Genomic DNA, 5,000 nt, shown 5'->3' on the forward strand with positions numbered 1-5,000 from the left:
CGTTCTTGATTAATGAAAACATACTTGGCAAATGCTTTCGCTTCTGTTCGTCTTGCGACGATCCAAGAATTTCACCTCTAACGTCGCAATACGAATGCCCCCGCCTGTCCCTATTAATCATTACCTCGGGTTCCGAAAACCAACAAAATAGAACCGAGGTCCTATTCCATTATTCCATGCACACAGTATTCAGGCGGGCTTGCCTGCTTTAAGCACTCTAATTTGTTCAAAGTAAACGTGCCGGCCCACCCAGACACTCAATAAAGAGCACCTTGGTAGGATTTCAACGGGGTCCGCCTCGGGACGCACGAACACGCACGAGGCGGTCGCACGCCTTCGGCTCGCCCCACCGGCAGGACGTCCCACGATACATGCCAGTTAAACACCGACGGGCGGTGAACCAACAGCGTGGGACACAAATCCAACTACGAGCTTTTTAACCGCAACAACTTTAATATACGCTATTGGAGCTGGAATTACCGCGGCTGCTGGCACCAGACTTGCCCTCCAATAGATACTCGTTAAAGGATTTAAAGTGTACTCATTCCGATTACGGGGCCTCGGATGAGTCCCGTATCGTTATTTTTCGTCACTACCTCCCCGTGCCGGGAGTGGGTAATTTGCGCGCCTGCTGCCTTCCTTGGATGTGGTAGCCGTTTCTCAGGCTCCCTCTCCGGAATCGAACCCTGATTCCCCGTTACCCGTTACAACCATGGTAGGCGCAGAACCTACCATCGACAGTTGATAAGGCAGACATTTGAAAGATGCGTCGCCGGTACGAGGACCGTGCGATCAGCCCAAAGTTATTCAGAGTCACCAAGGCAAACGGACCGGACGAGCCGACCGATTGGTTTTGATCTAATAAAAGCGTCCCTTCCATCTCTGGTCGGGACTCTGTTTGCATGTATTAGCTCTAGAATTACCACAGTTATCCAAGTAACGTGGGTACGATCTAAGGAACCATAACTGATTTAATGAGCCATTCGCGGTTTCACCTTAATGCGGCTTGTACTGAGACATGCATGGCTTAATCTTTGAGACAAGCATATGACTACTGGCAGGATCAACCAGGGAGCTGCGTCAACTAGAGCTGAGCAGCCGGCCGCCCGGGAGTGTGTCCCAGGGGCCCGCGCGAACACGCAAGCGTCCGCTCAATTATTCTGCAAACAGGAGGAGGCTGAGCTCCCCTGCACAATACACCTCGAAACCCTCTCAGGTCCCGGCGGCGCGCAGCGCCGTCCTAAGTACTTGGTCGGGTTCGAGAGAGGCGCAATCGCCCGGAGTTAGGCGAGTAGACGCTTTAGGTGCGACCACCCGTGCTCCCAACTGAGCTTGCCGCTGCCGACAGAGGCCCGGGAGCGTGCTGTCGTGGCATTGCCGGCGGGAGACAACACGCGCCACCTACGGTGACCGGCAGCTCCAACGCCAGCGCCACAGAAGGGCAAAGGCCCCACGTGGGTGCCGAAGCGAACTCTCCCAGCACAGCGCACGTGCCAACACGTCTGCACAACTGCGATACAAACCACCAGCGAGAACCGCTGGGGCGACCGAGCAGCAGACGGCGTCGCGGCGCCGAGTGCCGGGCGGCGGCGCATCCTCAACGCACACAGTCCTCAGTCGGACCAGCACACTGCAGATGTCCACCGCGCTTCGCACCGGGCCCGCGAGGACCCACTTTGGCCGCCCGGCGCCGCGCGCAGGGTGCCCCGGCGCGCAGCTGCGCCGCCTGCCGCGTCCGTCGGCCGGCGCGCCTGCCACTGGGCGCCCCCACCAGCCGGCTGTAGCGCGTGCGCCCACGCACCGCGCGGCCAGCACGCCGGGCGGCCCCCCCTCACCGGCCGGGGACGGTCCCACCCAGCCACCGCCGCGTATCGCTTCACACACAGATTTGCCCTTACTGATTTACCTCCAGCAACAACAACCGCACCACAATGGGTTTACCAGTTGTTCATTTGCGTAACGTCACCAGCAAACGTAGACGTCCATCCCAGTTTGCAAATGCAACGATTATTGCATACCTGTCTGTTAGGTGCCACGACACACTACGTCTGCCCACATACACGCAACAAAATGTGCACGACTAGAGAACACGTGGGAGGTGGCCCCCTACGTATGCGATGTCCATTACGACACCGACTGTCAACCAGCATCTGTACCATGTCGCAGATGTGGAACGCGGTGCACCATGCTATCACACTGTGTGAGAAGAGACGACTACGTTTGAATACACGCGCCACTACATCAACAGACGGCTCATGCTGATCGCCATCCAGGGCGTCCGTTACTCCCACACGTCTCTATGGCGTACCACACTGCAATGTAGCTGTTATGGGGAGACGGCACGTGGCTGAGTGCACAACATTTGGACCGTATGGTTCGCTGTTGTTGGGCGCAGTCGTTGTACGGTCACACATGTGCCACAGCGTATCATTCAGTACATACGGACCTATGTGCAGTACAATGTGAGGGTTAAGCTTACGACATCAGCGGACAGTGGACACAGGCCGTACCACGACGTAGACTGAGCGCTTCGACATGCGAATGCCAGTGAACAGCTGCGAAGGGCATTGAACACGCAAGCACCTGAACGACCAGCGTGCGAAGGCAGGGGGGGGGGGAGGGGGGGGGGCGATGTACATCCTGCAGTCGTCCACATTACAGTGTACAGCGGGAGCATGTAAAAAGTAAGCAACACTTGCGAAGTGTTGAACATGAAACGATACACAAGAGGGTGGGCGGTGCGAGTAGCGAACTATATTCAGAGGGTTGTGGTTAGACAACACTAGATTAATGTAACGTGTCATATGCCAATTACAGAGCAGGTTAAGGCACAACGTGGGTTAGGTTAAGGCACAACGTGGGTTAGGTTAAGGCACAACGTGGGTTAGGTTAAGGCACAACGTGGGTTAGGTTAAGGCACAACGTGGGTTAGGTTAAGGCACAACGTGGGTTAGGTTAAGGCACAACGTGGGTTAGGTTAAGGCACAACGTGGGTTAGGTTAAGGCACAACGTGGGTTAGGTTAAGGCACAACGTGGGTTAGGTTAAGGCACAACGTGGGTTAGGTTAAGGCACAACGTGGGTTAGGTTAAGGCACAACGTGGGTTAGGTTAAGGCACAACGTGGGTTAGGTTAAGGCACAACGTGGGTTAGGTTAAGGCACAACGTGGGTTAGGTTAAGGCACAACGTGGGTTAGGTTAAGGCACAACGTGGGTTAGGTTAAGGCACAACGTGGGTTAGGTTAAGGCACAACGTGGGTTAGGTTAAGGCACAACTTGGGTTAGGTTAAGGCACAACGTGGGTTAGGTTAAGGCACAACTTGGGTTAGGTTAAGGCACAACTTGGGTTAGGTTAAGGCACAACTTGGGTTAGGTTAAGGCACAACTTGGGTTAGGTTAAGGCACAACTTGGGTTAGGTTAAGGCACAACTTGGGTTAGGTTAAGGCACAACTTGGGTTAGGTTAAGGCACAACTTGGGTTAGGTTAAGGCACAACTTGGGTTAGGTTAAGGCACAACTTGGGTTAGGTTAAGGCACAACTTGGGTTAGGTTAAGGCACAACTTGGGTTAGGTTAAGGCACAACTTGGGTTAGGTTAAGGCACAACTTGGGTTAGGTTAAGGCACAACTTGGGTTAGGTTAAGGCACAACTTGGGTTAGGTTAAGGCACAACTTGGGTTAGGTTAAGGCACAACTTGGGTTAGGTTAAGGCACAACTTGGGTTAGGTTAAGGCACAACTTGGGTTAGGTTAAGGCACAACTTGGGTTACATTGCGGTACAAATTGCGTTACATTGCGGTACAAATTGCGTTACATTGCGGTACAAATTGCGTTACATTGCGGTACAAATTGCGTTACATTGCGGTACAAATTGCGTTACATTGCGGTACAAATTGCGTTACATTGCGGTACAAATTGCGTTACATTGCGGTACAAATTGCGTTACATTGCGGTACAAATTGCGTTACATTGCGGTACAAATTGCGTTACATTGCGGTAGAAATTGTGGTACAAATTGCGTTACGAATTTGGTTAGGTTAAGGTGCAAAATGGGTTAGGTTAAGGTGCGAAATGGGTTGGATTACAGTACACAACGTGGTAAGAGAGTGTGTTGTTGGGGGGGGGGGGGCCGAGGTTCGTTGGTAGTGATCATTGTAAGTGAATGTCTGAGGCAGCGTCAGTATGTCACAGCAGTTATGTCTCGTCAGGATGCGCTTATGCGCTTTTCGCTCGTGACTGGAGGCGCGCCGCGTCTGTGGTTGCGGCACACCTGTGTGATTCATTCCTGCCATTGTTTCTGTGCCGTAACAGGTGGCAGTGTGGTGGTGTTGGGTGCACCCCTGTGTAGGACATGTGTGGGTGTTGGTGGCTTATCTGAGCAGTTGTGGATGTCGGACGGGTGGGATATTCTATTTTAGAATTGGACTCCCTGGTGTGGTTATCATAGTGTGGATGGTGTACTGTGGCGGAGAGGATGCACCGGACGTTGGTCCATGCTGGTGCTTACATATTGTATCTGTGTCTGTTACAGGCAGAGAGTAATGTGTGATAGAGTGTCTCGCTGAGGTGTGGTTCATATTGTGTGCACAGACTTACAGCATGTATAGGGACAGCGGGAATTTGGCATATTGGATATAACTCTTCGTGAAACGCAAGATATAGGGGTGGATTGCAACGTACGAGTGCGGGAAGAGTCCGCCGTTCATCCGCTGGAGTTGCGATTTCGGCGGTTGGGGTGGGGCACGTGCGGGTGCGGGTGCGGGTGCGGGTGGGGTGATTGTCGGTTGACTACTTCGTGCGACGCAGGCACTGGCGTTCGGGTTCCTGTGGTGGACAGATGATGCAGGCTTTGTGGGTGGCGTCGGAAAATGGGTACTGTGGGACCTAGCGATGTCGTAGTCGGGGTGGCGTCTCATAGATGGCGGTATCGTCGGTGCAGCAGGTCATGTTTCGGGAGACTTGCAGATGGCGGTATTTGGTTTTCGTGTTGCGCGCGACATGG

At 53.6% G+C, this 5,000-nt stretch overlaps 1 non-coding gene across 1 annotated transcript in view; it reads right to left on the bottom strand.

The window, feature by feature from the left end:
- The window catches only part of LOC126125973 (small subunit ribosomal RNA), a 1,909-nt gene extending 835 nt beyond the window's left edge, over nt 1-1,074 (bottom strand). Inside the window, exon 1 of the ribosomal RNA XR_007526683.1 lies at nt 1-1,074. This exon is cut by the window's left edge and continues 835 nt beyond it. This is a non-coding gene — a ribosomal RNA (small subunit ribosomal RNA).
- Nucleotides 1,075-5,000: the final 3,926 nt, after the last annotated feature.

The sequence above is a fragment of the Schistocerca cancellata genome, unplaced genomic scaffold, assembly GCF_023864275.1.
Source record: "Schistocerca cancellata isolate TAMUIC-IGC-003103 unplaced genomic scaffold, iqSchCanc2.1 HiC_scaffold_446, whole genome shotgun sequence".
In the NCBI taxonomy this organism is placed as follows: Eukaryota; Metazoa; Arthropoda; class Insecta; order Orthoptera; family Acrididae; genus Schistocerca; species Schistocerca cancellata.